General features: G+C 40.3%; 2 long non-coding RNA genes across 2 annotated transcripts; both read right to left on the bottom strand.

Annotated features, from left to right (window-relative positions):
- Positions 1-1,413: 1,413 nt before the first annotated feature.
- Positions 1,414-4,763, bottom strand: LOC121061883. The gene is made up of 3 exons (XR_005815315.1): positions 4,730-4,763; positions 3,761-3,873; positions 1,414-2,416 (listed from the first exon to the last, which is right to left on the bottom strand). It is a non-coding gene; the product is annotated as an uncharacterized LOC121061883 (long non-coding RNA).
- Positions 4,764-6,339: 1,576 nt separating this feature from the next.
- Positions 6,340-16,679, bottom strand: LOC121061882. The gene is made up of 3 exons (XR_005815314.1): positions 16,504-16,679; positions 8,044-8,120; positions 6,340-6,406 (listed from the first exon to the last, which is right to left on the bottom strand). It is a non-coding gene; the product is annotated as an uncharacterized LOC121061882 (long non-coding RNA).
- Between the last annotated feature and the right edge of the window lie 9,106 nt (positions 16,680-25,785).

Raw genomic sequence — 25,785 nt, 5'->3', positions numbered from 1 at the left:
ACTTCAGATCCCTATAATGGGGGAAAGCACCCATTTAACTATGAGTTAGATCCCATAGCACCATTTAACTATGCACTAAATGACCGAAAAAAAAAATTACTTGATTTGCTTTGTCTTGAAACTCAATGCCTGATCTTTAACAGAATTTTCTTCTTGATTAGGTCATGCATAAAGCTGTAAGGATGCTAATCCTGGCATCAGGGAGGGAGCAGGATGGCACAGACAGGGTCAATGTAGAGAGACCAGGACTGCCCCTTTTGGAAGCAGTGTGGATTTAGATCCACTTAAGCCTATCACAAAACCACAACTGGAGGGAGCTGCTGTGACTCATCTGCTGTGAGAAACTCCCTAAGCTTTTCCTCTGTGAGCATTGATACAAACAATTAATTTAGTTTTGTGCTGGTCCTTATCTCCCTCAAGCACTTCCATTATCCTTTCATCTTCCATTGGCTTTGCAGACTATTTGGAAGATAGATGTGCTTGCAAAAAGGGGTTATTATTAATTTTTTTGCCTTTAAAAGTTCTTCCTCAAGACCTTTTTGTTCCTTCTTTCCTCTACTACTTTTTTTCTTTTTTTTTTTTTTTTTTTTTTTTTTTTTCTTTTTTTTTCTTTTTTTTTCTTTTTTCTTTTTTCTCTGAAGGTTTCCAGTTAGCTTTGGAAATCTGGTTACCCTTGCCTGTTTTCCATGTTTTGGCACAGACTCATCTCCTTGAAGAAAGTTTCTTTTTACTTCTGATAGCCTCCCTCACCAAACAGACATTCCCACCATTGTTTAACTGGCTTTTTCCTTTGACTTTCCTTTCAAAGTTGTTTGTTTTATTTGTTGATAGACAGTTACAAGCTACATTGAACCTCTTTAAAAAATATCCACACCTCCTGTAAGTATTCTACTCTATTGGCTCTTCCTTTCCATCTCCTTTTAAGAAACTTCCTCATTTTAGTTAAATGTATTTTCATGCAGTTAAACGCTACTGTGTTTCTCCTAGGAGAATATATATATATATATAATTTGAGTATGCTCTAATGGCTATTAAACATAGCTGTTCAAGGGCAACATTTAGAGCCAAATTCTATGCACTGCTCATAAATACATCAAAACCAGTTATTCTCAGCTCTCCAACAGTTTGCAGGAAGCCGTTACTTATTGTATCTATGTTCCTCTGTCACACTTTGCTGTGACATTTATCATATAGGAGATTTCCTATTCCTCATGTCAGAATCTACGAGGCACGCATTCTGCTTTTCTCCACCACTTTTGTTCTTTTTGCAGCTGCCAAAGCTGAGCTGTACGTATATTCACATTATTCTAGGAGTCGTGAAACTATTGAAAGAATAATTAATATCTTGAATAGTATAAGCAAGTCATAAATGCTTGTAATTCTTCAAGCTTTAAACCTCTGTACATAGGGTTTAACATTAGGGAATGCCAGTTTTTAAATAGAATAAGAAATTAAAGAATCTGAGGACATACAATACAATAAAGGTAAAATAGAAAGTCAGTAACAAGAAAATTGTTGTTTTCTTTAGAAGCAGTACAAAGGATAGCAGTACATTGGGGTTTTGCTTTGCATCAGACCCAAGCAGTCAACCTTGAAATCAGCAGATACGTAAAGAAATACCAGCAAATTTAAGGGGCTAAGTTGCAGATCTCAGGCAAGGTCCAACTGCACCTGCAGAAAGCAGATATAACTGGATCAAACCTGGGGACAACAGCAGGAGACAGCAGCATGGGATTGGTGAGCAACACAACTGTTATAGGATCTCTTTGCCCTGTTTAGACAGGGAGGCAGAAATCTTTTCTCACGGTTAAACAGGTGTGGCCAGGCCAAACAAATACGTTTCTTTGTTGCTCTCCTCACAACCTCATTTTTTTCTGAACTTCAAGAACCATCCATAACCTATCAGTCTTTATCATCCTCTAACATTTTTTTGTCCCAACTCTTCCCCTTCCTTACAGTTCTTCTTTTGAACTTTTGCTATTTTCTTGCTTGTTGGTCTCCCATTCTTTCTCCTCCTATTCCAGGATATCTCTTGGTGTCCCCAGGTTTGGAAAAACAGTGAAAAGGAAGAATCATGGAGCTTTTACATCCATAGCCACCATTTCTGCAAGCAGACAGGGTACAAAACAGGAAAGGAGGTGTGTGGGGGGTGGGAGGAGAGTAGAAAGACTTATAAACATCTCAAAGAACTTGATTGGCCTTTATGGAAAAAAAAAAAAAAAGGCATCACACTTCTGAAAATTCAGGTTTCTTAGATGATTTAAATGACCAGTGCTGGCTTTCCTTGCAGGCAAATATTCAACTTGCATCCCTCCTTTTCTTCTTTCCTCTCTCCCCATCTTCATTGTGAGCACCCGAACAGCTATTTGCTCTTGCCAAATCTGAAACCTTGGCCTGGGTTTTAAAGCTTGTTACCCTTGAAAAGAGAAAAAGGTTAAGTGCTGAAACATGAGCAATGTGATGGGAAGGAAAGGATTGTTGCAGCTAGTATGTCCATTACCAAACCATTATAAATATTGGAATCAGATCTTTTCCACACCATTCTAGCTAGATCACCTACTGTTCCTTTAATAACAAATTCAATAGAAAATGACATTTCCTTTGAAGAAGGTGCTCTGTATTCAGAGGTAGCTTATGTATCATGTGATGTGTGAGCTGCTGTTGTAAAGGACTCCTTTTTTATTGAACAGTAATGCATTGTAAACTCCAGCATAAAACTCCAGCTGTCCCTTTACACACTTGGCTTTTTGGCAATCATTCCATTTTTTTTTTCCCTTGAATAGTCATAATTCATATATAGAGCCAGACACACACGCACTTCTTTTTTCATTGGCTTTGTCTTGTTTTTGGCTGCACGCTCCTTTCAGTAAAATGGGTAAAGTTGGCTTTATGAGCTATAAAACTGCAGGATGTAAGGATTCACTTGTTTTTGATGTTAGTAGCATTTTATGGATAAAGTGTGAAGACAGCCATATAACTGAGTTACTGGGAATAGTGCATGTGCCTGAAAAGGAGGAAACAGACCTTTAGTTTAGCGTTCCTTCATGTATCGGGTATGGCACTGCAGTGCCATTTCAGCTAATGTACTAATGTCAAATTAAATAAGCAGTGAGCCCTCTGCTCATTGCCTCCCAAGTACTGATGGTTAATCAGCATTAGCAGTAATCAAGTCATAAACAACAACAACAAAAAGTATAATTTAATCATTTTAGACAAATAGAGCCAGATACTCTGACCCTTCCTGCCAGTGTCACAGCTCTCCAGCTCCCCTGCTAACTGCGGACTTCTGATCATTTTGCTGCCACAAAAGTGAAAGGGAGATCAAGCACGCAACAATGTGACTGAAAAATAGGGGCTCTTCTTAAACCCTCCTCTTGAAAGTCTCAGTTCATTGTGAACTATTTCATACTTCATAATTTGCCATAGGCAAAGCAGTCAGGACAGATTTTTGGCAAAAGCTTTATGTGTTTCTTACTTGTGGTCTTCCAGTAGGATTTTTTTTTTGTCCATTAAAAGAAAAAAAAAAAAAAAGATAATCCAATGAACTGTGAATTAAAAAATAAGCCCCCTTACTCCCAACCTCCACAAATAATGCTACCAGAGGCTAACAACTGGATAAGTCAGTTAAAACCCAATAATACCTCCCAGAGTAAGTTCTTGCTCTTACAGACCAGAAGCAAGATTTAAGAAGGTTTTAGATTACTTTATTTTGTATTTGTTGTCTTTCTGAGAGGTTATTGTCATAAGTCCCTGTACTCACTGAAAGAATGGAAGCCATCCACAGCAGTCGATCTGACATGAACAACACTCCCATGGCCACCGCAGCTTCAACTCCAGCGCACGCGTTTGGGAGGAGAGGACAAACTCTGCAATCTGCTAATGCAACACCAACACGTGGCTGGTTATAGACATCAGCCAACGCAAACAGCCCTCAGACCTGGAAAGAAGCCCTCACTTCTCCTCTTTACCCATCAAGAGAAATTGGGCAATGCTAACAAAGCAGACTTTGGGGATTTTACGTCAAAGACACAGAGATGCAGTTGTGCTCGGTACTCCTCCATGGATCAGGAGAATAATTTTTCTTCTTCCCTTGTATACTGTACTAAGTCTCTGGGACACCGAGACGAGATAACAGCACAGAGCGGCAAGAACACCAGCTCAAACCATGGAGCAGGACTCTGCACTCACACAGTGCTGCCCCTGAGCCAAGAAGCCCTGGTAGCTGGTTGTCCGTGTGTGGCACCCAGCATGTCTGGCAGTGCCACCCCAGGAGGCCCACGCAGCTGTGTGTCACCACTGCAGACCTACCAGCTCAGATTCCCTCCGACTGCGACGGTCATACTTGGGGAATCCTGGCCTAAGTCACTGATGACAAAGAGCAGCACTAGTTTCCCGCTACTTTAACAGCTGCTCTCACTTATTCTTACAACCATAGCATCCCTGCATATAATTTACATTCCTGCATATATCCTTCTATTTTTTGGCATCACTGAATGACTTCCAAATTTCTCTTCTATTTAGTCTAATAGATGTAAAACATTATTTAGACTTTCTCTCATAAAAATGACCAAAAGCAGCTGTATCTTCACAAGCTATTGGATGAAAACCAAAGTTAAAGGTCAGTCTTACATACTCTAATGGGAATTAATTTTCAGAACATGGTCCCCATTTTAATTTTCAGAACATGGTCCCCATTAAAAAAAAAAAAAAAAAAAGTGTTTCATCTTACCTGAAAGATCTACAGCTCTCTACAGCTATCTACTGAAGCACAACAAAATAAATAAATAAATAAATAAGAAAAAAAGGTTTTATTAGTTTAAGAAATTATTAATTCAAAAAAGAGAAGTCCATTATTTCAAACAGTTGTACAGACAGAACTCTAGCCCAGAAGTCCATCTGGGAAATTTCCTGGCTCCCTCCTCACATGAGAGGTTGAAAATGTGTGGGATTTTTTGTTGGATCACTACAAAGGGATTAAAGGAGAGGAACAAACACTTTCCAGCCCTTCTCTGACACCTGACACCCTAAAGAAATGCTGTAATCCCACTACCATCCTAGTCCCAGAACAGGAAAACTTGTGGGGTCCCTGGGTCTGTACCCCTATGCACGTGATTTTACCAAAACTACCATGTAAGGCTTCAGCACTTCTTATGCATAGAGGTAAAAATTTATGATGTTCTTCTCCATGCTTTGCTCCTTGACAACTTTCTTGCCTGACTCTTGAGCATAAGCTATTTTGTGTCCCTTTCAAAGTGAGGAATGTTCTTATTCAGTTTCCTTCACCGCGGTACTTTTTCCTGAATTAGTCAATAAATGGAAGACCCACTACAGGATTTAGCTGTGCCACCAGGTTCTTCACCAAAGAAGAAGGATCTTCCAGACACAACCGGATCCTGGTTGTACCATGGCTAATATGCCAAGCTGGGTTTCCTATAGCTTAAGATCAACAGGGCAACGTGCAATGAGGTACAGTCGCAGAGGTTGCTTACTGCATCCTCTCTCAGTCTCAGGCTCTCAACTGATCTAAAACTACTCTTGGAGGAGTCCTGTGTGAGGAAGGATTGAGAAAAGCTGCCATGACTGTGCTGGTTCTGTTTATTTGCAGGAGGGAAAAGCCTGTGTAAACAGCCGCTTCATTTGCAATTCTCCAAGGCACAGTTGGAGCTAAGCGAGGATGTTAAGATTGAACCATCTGCAGTTTGTTTAACTATTTCTTTTTTAGAGGTGAACAATACTTTCCCAACAAAACAGCCATTTATAAGAACCAATGTTATGCCAAAATTCTGTAGTTTCTTCTTTCTTTTCTTTTCTTTTTCTTTTCTTTTTTTTTTTTTTTTTTTTTTTGTTAACTGTAAAATGTTGGCAATATTTAGGTTTCTTAAGCTTCTAGATTATCATTTTCCCTTTCTCTCACTTTTCCCAAGTAACACTAATGGGGAAAAAAAGGAAAAGATGGAAAAGTGGAGAAGAATAGAAGAAAAAAATCCAGATTTTCTGAACAGAATTCTTTTTTGAAAAATAATGTATTACTTCTCAGTAATAGTCATGTTATAATACATCTTATTATCTTTGGCAGGTAAAAATGTTTGATTATCCATAACTGAAGAAATATTGTTTCCGTATTAAGCAATTTAGCATTTTTGTGGTTAAGTATATCATTAATTTTTTGGTTGGAAGGGATTCCATTTTGTTCAAATTTATACACCACAGTTAATCCAACTCAAAGTTTCAAACACACTATAAACAGAAGCTGTTCAAAGTATCTCAAAGGGTATAGTGTTTATGAAGTGAGTAAATCCAGAATTTTCTTGCTCACCAAAAACAGAAAGAAAGAAACAGTCCAAATTCAATAGGATTTGACTTTGCCTGGGCTTCTGTTTCCCCAGATTGTATCTGCATAATTCAGCTGGAAAGGAAGACAAAGCAGGATATTTATGTATTATCTCAGACGGCTTTCAAAGTCATTTTAGAATTTGTCTATTTAGTGATGATTCTCATTCAAGTGGGTTTGAAACTTGACAGACTTCCACTTTGGGTCATATTTCCTGAGGCGGACCCGAAATGGAAATTCTCAGATTGCACAACATGCTCCCTGCTAGACCTCTTCCAGCTGTGGCTGGACTGCTTTGGAAACATGTGACAAAGGAATAAGCCAGATAATGCCCATAAAAGCAAGAAAATGGCCATTCTCCACCCAGACAAGTCATCTTGTCAGGCTAGCTGTCTCTCTACGTCTCAGGAGCACATTCTTACAAGAAATATGAAGAACATCTATATATATTTTAAAAATAAATAAATAATCAATTCTTGATTATTATCTTTCCTGGCAAAACCTCCCTTGCCTCTGGTAAGAAGCATTTTTGGGACTGAGATAAGAGTTGCCTAGGTGCAGTAATCCTAAATAGCCTTTAAACAGTACACATCCCTTAAATAGATTTCAGTCCCTAGAGGATTCATTTCTACATCTGACTTCATAACATCCTGCAGCAATGAGGTCAGATTTTAGAGAGCTACCCAGAATAATTCTTGAAGCTTTATCTTCAGAGTAATAATAATTCTACAAACAGTCTGTTATTACTGCATGTAAAGTAAGAGATTTTTTTTTCCTATAGGTAGAATTTCATCAGGTTACCAACCAGTCAATGTTAAAAAATCTTTCCAAAAATGTTTGCAAACATCTTCAGATTCATCTGTTCTGAACCATTTTCATCATCAACAAACTTTATGTCATTTCTTGTTTCTTTTTCAGAACTTTTGTGAGCATCTCAAAAGCCTGGATCCCTGCACAGACTTTGAGAGACTCTCTTCCATTGTGAAAACTGACTATTTATTCCTCCACTTTCTACCTGCCTTCTTATTCCATGGGAGAACTTATACTATTATACTTTATATATATACACCTTACACCATTGCAGACCCATTTCACCTAGACACTTCTGCAAGGGATCAAATGTTAAGATGAAAATACATATTATTCCACAATTATTTTAAATTTATTTTTAATGGACTTTTTTTTTTCACTGACCAGCAAAAATTTCTTCGCCAAAATTAGATATCTTTGGAAATTTCAAACTGATATGTCATTTGTCTATGTAGGTGTCTGTATTTGCCAGTTTTGCTAAACTAAAAAATCTGCGGAAAAGGGATCTAGAAAGAGATCATTCAAGCATCCTGGCAACAGGAAGTTTTGAGATAATGGGGAAAAAAGGGTATGAACAGCAGACAGAATAACACAAAACAACAAGACAGATATGTAATCCAACAAGCAGATTGAGACATTTCCAAACTTCTGTCTGCTGATCACTGCTAGTCTGTAGGAGCTTGTTAAATGACAAAAGATACTTATTAAAATGTACTTCACTTAATGATAGGTCAGGCTGATGGTTGGGCTTGATGATCTTGAAGGTCTTTTCCAACATAGATGATTCTACGATTTTATATATTACACGTTTTATAAGGTTTTTATGTTTATAAGGCCACCTAATTTTCACAAGAAATAATGGAAGTTGTCCATTCCTTTAAAAAGGTCAGTTCAAAACTCACCTCTCACACACGTTGAGTCTGGAGTGATTCTGGTAACTGAGAACAGATTTCAGTTTCTTCATTAAGGCATATTCTGTCTGAAAAGGAAATTAGTTAAACCATCAAAAAAGGTCTCCAAAAAGCATACATCTTGTTATGCGTTAATCAGTTACCATATTAGTATGATGAATGGTTTCTCATATGGTAGGATCGTTTCCACAAAGATTTTCAGATTATTCTTTCTTTCTTAGCCCCGTTAGCCTAGTTTTCCATACAGTAAAAGGTAATGACCCTCACCTTGAGTCCAAACTCAGATTTAATCCATGAAGCCATATTGTTACTGTAATTTTTAGGTAATACAAATATATGGTCTACTGACCAGTGGAGCTTTTCCTACTTGGAAAGGACGAGATATGCTGAAAAAAGAATAAACAGTTGTCCTCACAAATTTTTTGTGCTGTCATGGCCCTACAAGGGTGGTGAGTGTCCTCGTGTGTGCTTTGAATACTCCTTGTGTTATCACAGCAGTTGCCCACAATCACATTACATATATCTTTTTGCAAGTGACTTTGACCAAGTCTGGAGAAGCTCCCTTAAAGCCAGTAACACCTTGGGCAATTCAGACAAAATTAATTCCCTTTTTACAGCTCAGATCAGTGTGACAACAGATATACTCAATGAAATGACACAAATATGGAAATGCAAGCCTCAGATAAGAACAGCAATATCCTTAATAATATGGATGAGCCTTTAAGCTGCAGCCAGGCAAAATATTACAAATTCTCATTCAATTTCCCCTTAAATATAGATTTGAAGAGTGAAGCATTTCACACCAGCTCTCCCAACAATCCTTGGGGCCAACTGTGAGGCAATGCAAGTGTTGCACAGCAGGCTGCTCCAATTATTCAAAATGGCTGTGGCCCCACTGTTCTTAGGGCCAACACCGCTGGCTGGTTGTCACTAAAGGAAGAGTAAGGAACGGGGACAAAGGTCCATAAAGGTCAGGAGGAAAGGGGAGCCTACCTAGCAGCCACCAGCAGCTGCAAAAGTACCAAGCTTGCCTCTGGAGAGCAGAGCATGCTGATCCTATGGTCCATTCCCCTGCTCTCCCCAGCCTCTTCCAGCCCCCTGCTTCACAGCCTTCAGTCAGGAAATTCATTTTTGCTGGTGGTGCTGAGAAGCCTTGAACCATCTCTGCATGCACGTACGTGTGGATGGGGTTATTAGTGCAGCTGTGCTCCAGACACCTCTGGTGGCTTGCTTTTCCCTGAGCAGACGGTGCACGAGGTGGATCCTCCATGGTTCTTGTTCATGAAGCTGGAGGAGCTGCTGGGTTTGCAGTGTGAGCTGGGAAATCAGGAAGGAATGAAACCCAGTAAGTGATCATTTATTCTGGCATACAATACTTCCTCCATTGAAGAATGACCTATCTGCAGCCTGTGCAGCTCCTCCTAATTGTAACATGTTGGAAACTTTCTTTCCCCTCTGTAGGCCATTTAGGCCAAAAACACTAAAGAAAAAAATATCTCCATTGTCTTCACTGCACTACAAAATATGCACAGGAAAAAAAAAAAAAAAAAGACGCTGCTCTACATTGGGACAGCGAAAGAGAAATACATGAAAGGAAAGAAAAAATATATGTGGATGTTTTGGAAAAGGATCAGTTTGGAAATAAATTATATTGATAAATTAAACATAATTATATTATGCAAACTTAGTAATAAATCACGATATGCTGCGTGTATCTTTCATTCCAAGTAATACAAAGGCTTTACAGCTCATGACTAAACCAGGATACAATCAAGTACAGAAGAATCTGTGTGGGGTTTGGCAGTATTTGGTATTACCATCTGTGCTAACCACTGGAAGAGGGTATCTCAGTCACACTTGCTGATTATATCAGACTGTAACTGTGCCAGTTAGTAAGAAAGGAATCAAATTTTAGATTTCTTCAACCAGGCTGGTTGTCTGAAATATGTAGGAGACAAGACAATGTAAATAAACAGTGAAAGTATCAGGCAGATAAAAAACAAACAACTGTGCAAACAGAAGATAGGGACTGCCTGGCTGTAGATCAGTTGTGCAGACAGGAGCTGGGGACTGTCCTGGACCACAACTGAACATGAGTCAACACTGCCACACTGGTGGGGGACACCCCAGGGGGATGTCCAAAAGGACTGCCAGAGTTGGGACACATGAAGTAATCCCTCAAACCCACTCTGCCCTGATAAATGTTCAGACGAAGCGTTGTGTCAATTTCTGAGCACAGCATGTCAACAAAGATGTCAGCCAACCAGAGGGGAACAGCAAAGTCTATGAAGCACAGTCCACAGAAAAGTCTGGGAGAAATAGTGCTGTAATAGAGAAGGTGGCACAAAGAAAAGTAGAATGGTTTCAAAATGTGCATGTCTACTGTGGAAAAGTCCTTTACATGTAGGAAAAAGAGTCAAGGAAACCATAGACTGGGCAAGGAGAAAGAGAGAGATAGATGAGATAAACAAGAAGATAGATTGACTACACACCTTAAAAGACTAAAAAATTAACTATGTTAATAGATTGATTAAGGATGCTGCTTAAGCTTCATCTCATAAGGATGTTACAATCAGTTTAGACTAACATTACTGGAAAGATTTTAAATGTTGCTTAGATAGAAGGTGGAGTAGCTGTTTTTTCCCACCCAGACTTTATGAAGAAAGTTTACATCTCTCCTTCCTCTGACATACGCTGGTGAGGCAAGTGAGAATAGCTGCCAAGCATCTTCCAAAAGGAGGTTTCACAGAAGCTTTGTCTTGTGTTTGCTGAATATCAGAATTTATGTGAAGAATGAACCTTTCCCATATAGAATCACAGAATCATTTAGATTGGGAAAGACCTCTAAGATCATGAAGGCCTCTAAAATCATGAGACCACTAAGATCATGAAGATGATCAAGGGGCTGGAGCACCTCTTCTATGAAGACAGGCTGAGAGAGTTGGGAGTTGTTCATCCTGGAGAAAAGAAAGCGCTGGGGAGGCCTTATAACTGACAAGGCCCTGTCACTATGGGTTTATCAAAGGCAGGTCCTGCTTGACGAACCTGATCTCCTTCTACAACAAGGTGGTATGCTCAGTGGACAAGGGAAAGGCTGTGAAAGTGGTCCACCTAGACTTCAGTAAGGCTTTTGACACAATTTCCCACAGCATTATCCTGGAGAAACTGGCTGCTCAAGGCTTGGATGGGTGTACACTGCTCTAGTGAGGCCTCACCTTGAATACTGTGTTCAGTTTTGGGCCACTCACTACAACAAGGACATCTTGGTGCTGGAGCATGTCTAAAGAAGGGCAATGAAGTTGGTAAAGGGTCTGGAGAACAAGTCTTATGAGGAGCAGCTGAGGGAGCTGGGGTTATTTAGCCTGAAGAAAAGAAGGCTCAGGGGAGACCTTATCGCACTTTGCAACTACCTTAAAGGAAATTGTAGCGAGGTGGGGATCAGCCTCTTTTTCCAAGCACCAAGTGATAAGACGAGGGGAAATGGACTCAAGTTGCGCCAGGAGAGGTTTAGGTTGGATATTAGAAGAAATCTGTTTACTGAAAGGGTTGTGTGGCATTGGAATAGGCTGCCCAGGGAAGTGGTGGAGTCACCATCCCTGGAAGCCTTCAAGAAACGTGTAGATGTAGAACTTAGTAGCACGGTGTAGTGGTGCACTTTAGTACTATGTTAAAGTTTGGACTAGATGATCTTAGAGGTCTTTTCCGAACTGAATGATTCTATGATAACAACTTTACAGTACCTAAAGGGGGCCTGCAGGACAGCTGGGAAGGAACTCTTTGTCGTGGAATGTAGTGACAGGACAAGGAGTAATGGCTTTAAACTAAAAGGGGGTAGGTTTAGATTAGATATAAGGAAGAAATTCTTTACCCTGAGGGTGGTGAGGCACTGGACCAGGTTGCCCAGAGAAGCTGCGGATGCCCCATCCCTGGAGGTGTTCAAGGCCAGGCTGGATGGGGCTTTGAGCAACCTGGTCTGGTGGGAGGTGTCCCTGCCCATGGCAGGGGGGTTGGAACTGGATGGTCTTTAAGGTCCCTTCCAACCCAAACCATTCTATGATTCTATGATCATCTGGTCCAACCTTTAACCTAGCACTGCCAAGTCCACCATTAAACAATGTCACTAAGATCTACATCTACATGTTTTCTGAAGACCTCCATGGATGATGACTCAGCTGCTTCCCTGGGCAGCCTGTTCTAACACTTTACAACCCTTTCAGTATAGATTTTTTTCAAATATACAACCTAAACATCCCCTGAGGCAACTTAAGGCAATTTCCTCTTGTCTTATCACGTGGTGCTTGGAAGAAGAGACCAATCCCCACCTCACTATAGTCTCCTTTATGCTAATTGTTGAGTAATATATATCTTTAGAGTTCATTTCTGGGTGAATGGTGGAAAGTAAGCAGGCCAGCACATGCTTGGGTGATAGCAGCAGGTGAAGATTTAGAAGAATATCCTTGACTACCACCTTGCACCGTTTTAGAGGCTGTCTTTCTCTTTAAAAGTTCTTGAGCTCTTACTACATGCCACCATGGGACAGTGCAGTCTATGAAATTCACTATTTAGGAAACACAACAATGGAGAGTTACACCACTCATGAGCTGTAGCAGCAACTACATCAATCAAGACACATATTCCTGGGCCATTTGTCCACTTTAGTGCCTAAAAGGAGCCAGCCTTCAGGATTCCCTACATCCCAAGAACAAACAAAGCTGTAATAACTCACAGCCTAATGAAAGCAAACTGAGTATACTGCACACATACCCTGAAACTTGCAGGGTCTTTCAAGAGAAAATTTTAGTTCAGCCAAAACATTCAGACAAAAGGAGAGATTTAAATCCCTTCCAGACGTGGAGGCATGAGACACAAGGATATGTTCTATTTATTTAACAAGCCAGAGCTGGAGAAAGAGCCCTCACAATACAATTACAGTGGTAACAATAAAAATCCAGCAAACCAAGTATTACAGGCTATGAAAGATGAAGCCAATGGTAGGATTATGGAACCTGCATGCCCAGACATTTTAATACCTATGCCAGACAGAAATGCTGCATGATAATATGAACATAGTGAAACACTAGAAATCAAGCTCTGAGGAACAGATGGAAAGGCAAAGCTTCTCCTCTGAAAATACATTTCACCAAAGGCTTAACTCCCAGCTTCACGTAGAGCAGCCATCCATTAGAAGTCACTCTCAGGTCATTCTCCACAGAATTTTGGAAATACTGCCTTTTCCTATTCTGTACGTGGGAAAATGCAACATTAGATCATTCCCCAGTAGAAGAGGCAGTGTATTATTTGGATAATGTTGGGATTTACTCTGTGGAGACAACATCTATTGGCAGCATGGTAAGTATGTCAGCAAGAGCTGGCTGAAGCACATATTCCATATGAGTATGCAAAGCCATTATCCAAAAATATCATCAAGAGATTATTGAAGACACTGAGACAACAGAAGCTCTGCTGTTGCGATACAGGATTTTATCCACAACTTTTTTTCACAATCGGCCAAATCCAGAACTGGAATTCTAAAATAACAAGAAATGTGGTCCCAAACACGGCCAAATATAGCACTCATGACTAAAGGTCATCTGAGAGAAATTAAAATAATGGTCCTGCTTGGTAGCTAGACAATACCTGAAGTACAAGAATCTTACGGAAAAAAAATGCTTTAGATGTTAGAATTTGCTTTGTAGTATAATGTGAGGAGGATGTTTTCAATGAGGCAGAGAGACAAACTCCAGAAGAACAACTGGCTGTTAGGAAATTTTCCTAGGGTTGCTTCAAGATCCTTTTCAAAAGGTAAATGCCATAATCCCTGTTTCTCATTTTGTCCTATTCTTGTGCTATCCTAATATCACAAAACACATAGTGAGTTAATGGGTTAAATCACATAGAAGAAACCAAACTATATTATGAGATGAGCGATAACATCTTCCAATTGAAAAGGAAATATTTGAAAGAGATATTTTTAAGCAGAATAACAAAAAAAAAAAAAAAAAAGGAAACACAAATATGATTGTGATTGGCACCTTAGTTCCAGGCCTATTTTCCTTGGCAATAGTGCCAATTTAAGAGCATTTAAACTCTGTATATGTAGAGATATGCTTTAAATTGACTATGTCCATGAATCAGACAGCCCAGAACTAGCAATTTCATACACTTCAGCAATTGGAGCACGTCAATATTCATTATACAGAAGCCCTCTACTGTGTTTATGCATCTAAAGACCATGTAAAATTGTACGGGAAGATTTGGCCTGACATCCCTCCATGACTTTTGTTGATTTTTTTTTCTTCATTTGCTTTATATGTTTCATGTTCACTTACTACAGGGGACAGTTCCTGTAGAAGCAATGGGATATACTGTGAAATGAAGCTCCCATAGAAGTTTGTGTTTGGAGGATCAAGACCTCTGCTGGCACTGATTTAATCAAAAGGGAGAATTTCCTCTTCTACTTGTCAGAGTTGGACCTGAGGAAGATCTAAACTCCATGTATCCTACAGATCAAAAGAGCTCTTTAGAGATGAAAAAAAGCGGGTAACTGTAAAGGAAGTTACAGCTGTTTGCCATTTAATTAAGTTAAATGCATGTGTAAATGTTTATAGACTCCATACTGAACTTAATTTTTTGGAAACAAGACTTTTGCAACTTAATCAAATAATTCACTGTTTTTTCCTGGTGGATCGTTAGCTTTGCATAATTCCTCATGATAATCTGCAAACGCTTCATGCTTTTGAACAAACTGCAACACGGTATTACCTACCTTTACAAGAGTACCATAGTATTTTACTAGTGAAAATAGCCTTTATGCAAACCATCTACACTAACGTGATTGGTTTGGTCTTTAATCTCATTTTTTTCCTCCACTTTCCTCAATATACAATTAGATACTATTTGAAAACAACAACTGTAACAACAAGGAACCCACTCAAAGTTCTGGGTAGAGGCCAGGCACTCCGTATGGATTGAATGAATGGTTTCCTCTAAGCAAGGCAAACTTTCAGTCTCTCATCTGGAAAATATTATGTGAGCAGAAGCTCAGGATCAGTTATTACCTGCCTTCAGGCCTGTCTGAAGCCATTATCAGTTGATTTTTACTTTTTTAGGTGGGGGAAGAAGAAATATAAACATCTCCAAAAGAGTTTTGTCATGAGGTGAGTGTAAAAAATTGAGGTAATTCACAAAATTTTGTAGAAATGTAATTTAATTTAGTTAAATTTAGGGAAAATAGGTTTTTCATTTTGCCAAAATAGAATTGCTCCCTTCCTCCCATCCCTAAACCTTCTTATTCAGCCTGGTGGGCTGAATTCATGTACCCTAATCTTCCTTACAAAAAAGCCCCCCAAAACACCTATGGACTCCCCTGCATCACTGCTTCCTGATTTTCCTGCAGATGTGCAGCTAGAAGAATTTACACAATAGCTTTGAGATTGAAGGCATTTTATTCTTGAGAATGGATAGCAAGCAATGCCAGGGTAAACCTCTGTAATTAAGTAATAATGATGTATGGGATCTGAGCAAAGATCACAGTAAATTTCTTTCCATAAATGAATGATTAATCCCAGTTAGTGCTACTATGGAAAAATCAGATGGGTGTCTGTTTTTTCCATTAGATCTCACACTTGGCTCCTCTCTTAAAGCTTTTCTCCACTCTGCTTTCTTGCGATTCCCTTGCCACTGTGTGTTGGAGCCCAGGAACTCTGTTTCTGGGCGAGGAAAACAGTCCATCATTCATCTCCACTGGCTCTAGCAATGAAGAATTGCTAGCTGCTACAGTGGCACTGGATTTTAATGGCATCCTTGTAATAGAGAAGGGGAAGCAATTGACTCCCAACACAAGCTGCATTGAAAGGACTGCTGCAGCATTTGCTTCTCAAAGGATGAAACATCGCTGAGCATCAATGGACCCCATGCAGCCTCCACCTCTGTCTCATCGACCTCCGGACAAGACAGACGGCAGTAGGAGCGCGGAAAGTGTTAGCCCAGCTCCCAGACCTGGCAGATCTCCACATCCAGGCTCAGCATGGCAAGTTGTCAGACCAATAAAATGTTCTGACCTTGAACTCCTCACCGGAAGGCAAGAGAGTGGCACCACCACCACCACCGGCAGCCCTCTCCTCTGAATTCAAGGCACAAACCTTTAAATGGCTTACCAGCACTCACACAGCAATATGCCAATCCCAAAACAACCAATGGAGCCTTGCAATGAAATGTTTCCCCTGGTCCCTCCCCCTCTCCTCCCTGCTTGCCCCGTGAAACAAAACACTCCTGTTTCCCTTTCTGTCAGACTGAGAGACTACAAGAGCCATATTTAAACTCAGATAAAATAAAGGCATGTCCCTCATGGCCAAAGTGTAAGATGTCATTTAAATAAACTTTCACAAAAATCACAAAGTGCCTCGCTATAAATGAGTGATTCTTCGCGCAGCCAGTGATCAACAAACTCACTTCCTAATTAAGTGTAGGAGCGTAATGAGGAACAGGGCATCCTTTGTTTCTCCAGCCCGTGTGAACTCCAGCCACAAGTCCCCAGACTCCCCTAACTCCTGCGTTTGGAGCTTGTAATTAGTACATAAGGAACCAGGTACCACGGCACCAGCCCCTCTGACAGTGGGTCCATTCACTGCCAGCCAGATGTGACAGGCGTTCAAAGGGCGCCGGCCAGCTCACATTGCGTGGTGTTGTATGACACTATAATCTCTGGGTTCCAGCCCTACAATCAACAGGCACTGTCATTTTTAATGCATTCTAATTAGCTGGTATGGTTTACAGAGAAGTTCACAAATGCGAGCAGAGCTACTGGGCTGGCTGGTCCGGAGGCAGGTTGATCAGCGTGCCTGATATTTCTTACACCAGCCCTGGCTACGTTAGCAGCAGAGATATTTGTGCTAGTGCGATAAAAATCATGTCATGGGGTGTGCAGTTGATTCAGGGAGCTTTCAGATGTGCCTCCTCTCAGTATATGTCCACAAAATAAAAACTGGAAAAACACACACACACATGCAAATTATCAGAGACAAATGAAAGCGAACCTCCAGCTGAGGCACCAGGAAGTCTCCAACAGGAGCCTGCTCAAACCTCCCCATCGGCTGCCCCACTCTGCACTGCCAAAGGCAGAGCTGAGGCAGCAGGGGCTTTGCTACACGTCCTCCATCCCAGAAGATCTGACCTCTGAGGCAGCAGACCGCATTCAGAAAGCAGGAGCCACTGCTGTCTCCCTTGCAGAGGCTCCTTGCTTGAAGTCTTGGATGAGCTCAGTAGCATCAGCTGGACAGACACTTGCCAGCAAAGGAGTATATCCACACCATCAGCCAATACAATTAACAGTGCTGAAGGTGATAAGTAATAATAAAATATTTTATTTTAAAGAAAAAAGGTATATTAGTGGTACTGAGTGTAAACTGCTCCTCTTCGGGAAGGCAAATGGATTCCTCCTGCATCTTGACAGCTTTACTGTCCCACAGGCAAGACAAGATGCAGAATGCAGCTTATGTTCAAAGCTCCTTCCCAGCAGCTTCTTGACAACAATAAAAAATTTCACATAACACTCCGATGCAGCACTTAATGAGCAGAGCAACTTTGTTCAAGCAATTTGCATAAACGCCTGTATGAGTACACGTTTAGTCACAGGCTAACAAAGCCGCTACAGAAAGGTTTGTGTGGCCAGCTTGTATTTGTAAGCTCTGGTCTGAGGGGTATTTGGGCACAGTGTATAGAAGAATAGCAGGTGAGCTAATGATAATTACTGGGTCCCATCAGCAAATTATGAACTGCAAATGAATCAACCTAACAAGCTGAGAGTCTGCAGGCTATTATATGCTCACATCAATCATTCACTGAATTACTTTTAATATAATAGTAAACATTCAAACAGAAACATCAAAGTTTGTTTGTAAAATAGGACAGAGAAACAAACTGAATGTGTTGAATGTAAATTGTCTCTTTGGATTGAATTCTAATTAATGGTGAAACAAAGATGCATGGGAGAATATTTTCAAAACCCCATTCTCATACCAGATATCCTTAAATACAAAATCCCTTTTGCAGAAAGAGATTATCTATTTTTTTTACATGCAAGAGAAGCAGCCCCACACTTATACTTGCAAACAAGTAAGTCATTCATCTAGAAGCAATCGTCATAATGTGAGACATTATCAGGTTGTTTGTTCACTTTGTTTCTTTTGTAGATGAATGAGTTCAGGCTATATCTGGAGTAATGTGGTGATGAAATCCTTCTCCATCTGGTCTGTACCTCTTAGCTGCTCAGAGATAGTTTACCGTACGTTGCAGGAAGTTATCTTACATCAGGCTAAATTGCTCCATGCAGCCATAACACGGGGGATCAGAAACAAAAGACTTTTACTGGAGCCATTTCTGAGACCCACAGCTATGATGGACTCTGAGCAGGAAAAAACTGCAAAAAAAACCCTCACAAGTCCCAGCTTTTGGTAAAACTGATTTATCTTCTTAACTAGGCATACGCACACCTCTAGTGGCTTTGCTCCAGTGATGATCTAATGATTAATAACACAAGTATAAAGGAGGAAAATGCAGTGATGAGGAAGACAGCTTTTCAAGTGACACCTCTCTTTTGGTGTAGTCTGTGATTGTGCATTCTCCATGACTTGAATAATGCTGCTTGTTACGTGTTAGGCAACATCAGACACCACTCAGATTATTCATCTGTTTATCCAAGTCAAAATCAGTGTGAGAAAAAGTGATGTGACACAGGCATTATAGGCTTTTTAGCAACACTGCTACTGAGGAATTACTAACAGCCCAGCCTCTGTCAAGTTTAACTCCCAAACCGGTTCATATTTGCTGTCAAGATGCATGGCACTGCTGGGTTTTAGAAAGGAGGTGGACTGCAGGAGCTCATACACATCATTTCAAGATCTGTTCCATTTTTTCTGGAAGTCTTTTCTCCTGTTGTAGTGGCTGGGTATTAGAAGCACAAAGACGGCTCATCTAGGGTCAGCTGAGAGAACTGCAGAGGCATCTCCATACCTATTCACCCACGAAGCACAGAAAGCAGCCTAACACATAAGCAGGAACATCTGAAAACCTGGCACAGTCTGTATTCAATACATGGTAGCAGGGAAGAGATGGGAGAAGAAATCTCTGTAAAATGAGATTGGAACAGGTTTAAGTCAATGCATCTCCACCACGGAGTTTAACTGATTTTTTTCTTGTCCCATTGTATTTCTTTCCACATCACTCATACCTGTATTTCACATCAAAGTGTTTTGATATTGTCCTTTCTTAAATTTTTTTGACTGTCTCCTAAGGTAGACTGTGAACTCCAAGATGTTGGTAAACAGGATGTGTATTAGAGAAGCCAAGAAAAGTAAATAATAAATAAAGCTTCCTTCATGCTAACACAGAAATCAAGGACTTCTATCAACCAACAACTGATTTGTGTTGCCCTCAACGTTTCTGTTCAAGACTACAGATCATTTGTTGTGATTTTTTAGGGCCCATATTTCCCTAAACAGGAATTCTTGCAGGAAAAAAGGAAAAAAAAAGCTCTGTCCAAACTGCTTTGTCCTGGTGGTATCACCTGCAAATACCCGTCCATCCGCTCCTCTCTGGCCACATAAAGTGAACTTCCAGATGCAAGCAGCACACGTCAGCTACCAACTGATGCACAGCAGACTGCAGGATCTCAACTGCACCTGCGGAAAAGCCAGGCTGTGTGATAAAAGAGGGAGAAGGAGACGTGGCTAAACCTGAGCCATCTTGCAGCACTTCGGTGGGTATGCTGACAGGCAGTAGCTGAGAGGGAAGCTGCGGTTATTGCTCTGTTAACAGGCCTCTCTGCAAATCCATGGTACTAGGGGAGTCCTTATGTGACGTGTGGGAATTAGGATAGGTGGAAAACAGGAAGTACACACCAACAATAAAACTGGGTTTTAATCAGAAACATACCTGGTGAGAGAAAGGAATGATTTCAGTTTAAAGAACTGCCTGCAACCCCAAGCTATCCAAATGAGTTACAGTAAGCTTTAAAGATCGGGTCAAAGACCTCACCATGTGAAGTCATAATCCATGTTACAAGGTGAACAATAGTAAAACTAAGGAAAATCCTTACTTTTCAAAATAATGATTGCAACCTTAGTCTATTAGTCTGCACAAGATGAAAACACAACTATGTTAGCAGTAATTTCATTTAATTAATTTAACATTGTATTATGCAAACTTCATTGTATAGAGTGCTTTAAAAAAAAAAAAAAAAAAAAAAAGGGTCCAGAGTGGATTTGGGGCATTAAATATTTTCTTTGAAATGTAATGGCAAGAATTTGCTGAGCTGACTTCACAATTGTCATTACTAGGGAAAAAATCCACTGAAATTTGATTTATGCAAATCATCATAATGAAAACATACTCAAAAAAAAACCAAAAACTAGCATGCCCATTTTTGTCTTCCCTAGCAAGTGCTTAAACACAACTCCAGGAATATACATTTCTCTGCTAATATAACTTCACGTCTTCTGCAAGCCTGAACCATTTCCAAACAATCTCACAGGACAAGCGCCAGCACAGTGCTGAACAGGGATGCTACCTTGGCTCTCAGAAATTTACCACCAATTGGCCACAGTAGCTCTTCCCATCACACCCCCTCACGTCCTTCACTTCCATCTTCTGACTGCCAACCTCTTCATTCATGGGTAGGCCACACAGAACTATCCAATCATCTTTAAAAATTCAAGCTTTTAGGAAAAATACATCTACAAAGTAGACTTGTTTGTTAACTTCTACTCCATTGCAGGCATAGGTATGAATAAATTTGGAGCAAGTTAACAACTTTGTAAGCAGCTTTACTGGGAAAAGTTTACTCTCATATCTGACACTATAAAATACAAAAATAAAAATTAAAAAAAAATTAAAAAGAAGCAAAGAAAAGGCAGAGAGCAAAGAAGAGACATAGCCAAGGAACAGAAGGGATGCTTTCAGGTAAAATGGACTGTGATTTGGGCAGGAGAAAAGAAGGTTAATCCATACAGTGCTTCTCTCAGCATAAGTTTCCTGAAGTAGCTGCTGTGGAAAGAGAAGAATATTGTTCCCAATAGTTGAGATGATTGTAACTAAAACAAAACATAGTTATGTTTCAACATCTCTAAGAAAGCCCCTTTTAATAACAACAGTCATGGTAATGAATCACATGGAAGACACCAGACACACTGAAGACATCACTGAGTCAGAAAAAAACTGTGTCATTTAGTGAGTTGGGTTTCCATGGTCTCTATCAACCAGACGGCATCTAGTGTAGCTGATATTCTTTAAACATTTGCAAGTACTGTGGATATAGGTGCTTGTCTGTCACATGAGATATCCAAACATTCAGAGATTAGGCTAGTCTTCAGAAAACACCAAAACAAAATATTTTCCTGTCATAAAGTGAAAAAAACTACCATACACACAGTGCTGTATTTCTTGCACTGGGTTAGTTTTGCACTGACCTGTGTAAGCGCATAGTTTTGTTTGAGTATGTAAGTTTGAGACCACAATTATAAAACACCAGAGAATACAAAGCAGAGATTTTTAGAGGTACAAATTAGCTGTTATACTGAATCTTCCTACTGCCTGTTAGAGGTGCCAAGGAACACCTCCCTGCCATCCCCTCCCCCCATTTATTCTTTTTTTTTTTTTTTTACCAAGGTGTTGCTGTTATTGTAATAGAGAAAAGGGAAGCACTGGAATGCAGCTGGCATGACTCACCTTATTGTTAAATGACAAGTGAGATCTCCCACTTGCCTTCAGACAGTTCACCGGACTTTGTACCCACGAAGCATCTGGTTCAAGAACTGTTTTCTTATGATACCTGGTCTCTGTAACCTCTGCTGTTGTTACATCACCCGTAGTACTGGTTATGAACTCAAAAGAATTAAGTGAATGACTTGCTGAAGAGTTACAAGGAGAAGTCTTTTCCCTCATGTCAAGACGATCAAAAAATGCACTTGCCTTCAGAATTACTCACTCCCATCCATAAGGGCTGATACGTTTTGACATTCATCAGGCAAGGTCAGCTCGACCACCTGTGTGCCCAGCCTTAAGCATCCTGTTCTATCCCGCATTGATCCAAATGTTCATCGCTTTTCACATGCACAAGCTAGCACCTCTAATGAAGCAATGGAAAGAAAGCCACAACACTTGGCAGTCAATCAATAATTAGTCCCTCCATCATTATGAGGTTATTCCAGCAAATGCAGTGCAATCACCTCTGTTTAAGAAATGGTATTTTGGGGAATGAGAGAGGGGAATGGGTAAGTAGTAGTAGCTCATGGTAGTTCAACCCTAGTGTTCATCATGAGGTTGACAGCTACTGTGCTCTGCTTAGTGAGTTGGGGGCAAAAGCCTCAAGCCTGCCATCCAGAGCATCAGTAGGTTTTCAGCCAACTCATGGGAAGTTTCCTGAGTGATGACTGGCTTCCCTCTCCTGCTTTGTGAGGGTTTGGTGCTAAATCACTTCTTTCTTTGTTGATAGCTCTGGAAAGACTGTCAACCTCAAAACAGGACCAAATTTCTCAGAACTGGAGGTATGTGGGAAAACCTTGAGCTCAAAAAGTTGCTGGTACGCAGTGTCCTGGTGAATTCGCTGGTGCAGTGGTGCTGTGATGGTTTGATGCTGCTTTGCATGTCCAATCTGCTCTACAGATAATGGGAGGAACCCAGGATGCTTTTCGGACAAGAGAATCCCTTCAAAAGGAATGGCTCAAAATTTCTGAGAAAAGGAAAGAATAAAGACATAAAAATAATTTGGAGGCAGTGGAAAATAGGTATGTTGTTTTATGATTACTGTGCACATATTGAAGACTTTTCTTAGAATAATCAAAAAAAAAAAAAGTGACTTGCATCCAAAGAGGGGTGAGAAAGAGGCATCTGCTTTATCCTGATAGATTATTCCTCTACTTATTATCAGCCTAATTGTCTTATTAATATTTGCTTTTTATTTCCTGAGTTTTCAGAAAGCCTCTGTTCTAAGACAAAAAATAAAAAGAAAGAGAGAAAGAGAAAGAAAGAGAGAAAGAGAGAGAGAAAGAGAGAGACAGATCAAGAGAAAGAAAGAAAGAAAAAGAAAGAAAGAAAGAAAGAAAGAAAGAAAGAAAGAAAGAAAGAAAGAAAGAAAGAAAGGAAGGAAGGAAGAAAGAAAGAGAAAGAAAGAAAGAAAAAGAAAGAGAAAGAAAGAAAGAAAAAGAGAGAAAGAGAGAAAGAGAGAGAGATAAAGAGAGAGAGAGAAAGAAAGAAAAGAAAAAAAGAAAGAAATAAAGAAAGAAATAAAGAAAGAAAGAGAAAGAAAGAGAAAGAAAGAAAGAAGGAAAGAAGGAAAGAAGGAAAGAAAGAAAGAAAGAAAGAAAGAGAAAGAAAGAAAGAAAGAAAGAGAAAGAAAGAAAGAAAGAAAGAAAGAAAGAAAGAAAGAAAGAAAGAAAGAAAGAAAGAGAAGGAAAGAAAGAAAGAAAAACATTCATTAAGTAACTTTTAAGCTGTCCTGGAGACATAAAGAAAACAGTTCTAAGAAACACCATCAGGGTGCCCTGCACAGAAGCATTAGAACTAGGAAAAAGTAAAATTGGGCCTTGATCTTACAGCACAATTTTGAACATCCATACCCATGAATAAATCGCCTAATGTATACAAAAATATGTTAAAACAAGTGTAGAGTGCAAAATGTAAATTCTAACACTGATTGAGGTTAATGATCTTAATCATTAACTTATTTTTTTTTTAATTTCCCATTGGGGGAATAGTATAACTGAAGATGATGCTGATAGTGAACATTGTTGTGAAAACCACAGAAAAAGTATTCAAATAGTTACAGACTAACAGACAGCACAGCTAGCAAAAATGGCTCTGAGCAGTTCTTCAAAGCATAAAGCTCCTTGTAATTACTGCCCTACTGTCCACCTCTCTCTCAAAGACTTTTTGCCTGTTGGACCGTCTGATCATCTATTATGAATATGAAGACAGAAGAGATGAGATCTTCTGAGGAAGAAGAATAACCCTATTTGGTAAAAAATAGTTTCTGGGAGCCTTTATGTTTCTACATTTGGCATTTGCTCATGTTGCCTTGTGGCTTTAAAGTACTTAAAGTCAGTGGGATCGGAGATGAGCATTTTTCAGGAGAGGAAGCCAAGAAAAATGTTGGTACTGTAAGGAGTGGTGGTTCCAGTACATTTTTTGCTCTGATTTTGCTTTTAACACTAAAATCTGATGGTAGGGAGGGACGTACATAATTGGAAGTTTCATCTTTCACATGGTACATAAATCTGAGGTCTTAACCACATGTGGTTGTCAAATAACTTGCGTATCTTTGTGCAGGAGCTGCAATATTAAACTGTCCTGGACCTATTACACTCGAGAATCAAAAAAAAAAAAAAAATCCTTTATGTTCAACTTCTCAGCTTCTTCAGTTAAAGAGCACTTGAGCAATTCCTACCACGGCCCAGCACGCACCCTGAAGCTATGCCAGCACAGCGAGATGCCCTGCAGGCTGAGCCACAGCGTATGACCACATACCCACCTGCATTCTACCAAAGTTGTGGCATTCGTGGGCTTACACTGGATTTATTTTATGCTTCAGGCAACCTGAACAAGGCATGGCACCTTGTTCAGCTTTGGTAAGTTGAGTGGCCGCTGAGCCCTGACACAGGAGCTTTCCTTTGCGGTGCTCCGGGAAGAGCAGCATGCTTGGCACCGTGAGATGGGGCTGCGGGGATGTGCTGGGCAAGCGCTAACGTCTCGTTCCCGTCCAACAGCAGTGATTTCCAATTCTCTGCATATATGGTGTCATTTTTTGGTATCCGTTTATAAGCATAGCTGGAGAACAATGAAGGGGGGGGGGGGAGGACAAAAAACAAACAAACAAACAAAAAACAACCCTTCAAGTTTGAAAACATGTGGCAAGTCTGCATGGGACAGCCTGAAACCTTAGACGCATGAAACAGCATTCACGCAATGCCTCTCTCTGGTGACGATGCCCGTGATGGATGGCATCGGCATTACAAGTGTGCTCCCAGTTTGTGGCTTGCTCCCACATGCTTGCGGGAGTGGGTAGCAGCTCCATCCCCACGGGTCTCCTGAGCCCAGCCAGTGGGATGGGGCTTCCCCAAGGCTGCAGGGCCTCGGTGGGATGGAGGGGATGTCCCAGTGACCAACAGTAAGCTCTTGGAGAACCATAGAGGGAGCTAGGAGCCAGTGCTCACTGTGAGGCTGTGAGGGTGATGGCAGCCTCGTTAACAAGTCTTTTTACCTCTGTGCTGTCTTCCCCAGCTGCTCTGGGCAGTATAGCTGCTTAAAAGATGGATTTCACCTTTTCTTTCTTTGTACATTCAAATAAAATTTGCCTTTCCGTACTTAAAAACCATTTTTAGGGAAATTAGTACAAGGGAATGCTCTAAGCGTATCCATCTCACGCCAGAGATGCAATTGTGATACGGCACGAGACAAGGAACAGAGTCCTACAGCCAATTAGAAGCAAATTCAAATTAGCTAAAGGAATTGTCCCCCTTTTTACTTAACCTGATTAAATCTGCAGCTCAAGTAAATCAAAAACAGAAATCTGCCCGTAAATTGTTATAAATAGGAGTGGCATGTAGCTTTGCACTCACAATATGAATACAGTAGCTAGAACACCAAGAGAAAACAATGGCAACACGAACCATCTCCTTTCACAGTCCCTCACTGATCGATACATCCCAGTATCACTTCACTGTTTCGACATCACTTTGCTGT

The sequence above is a fragment of the Cygnus olor genome, chromosome Z (genome assembly GCF_009769625.2).
Source record: "Cygnus olor isolate bCygOlo1 chromosome Z, bCygOlo1.pri.v2, whole genome shotgun sequence".
Lineage (NCBI taxonomy): Eukaryota > Metazoa > Chordata > Aves > Anseriformes > Anatidae > Cygnus > Cygnus olor.
Note: the sequence above shows the minus strand (reverse complement) of the source record. Positions and strands in the feature narration are given on the sequence as shown.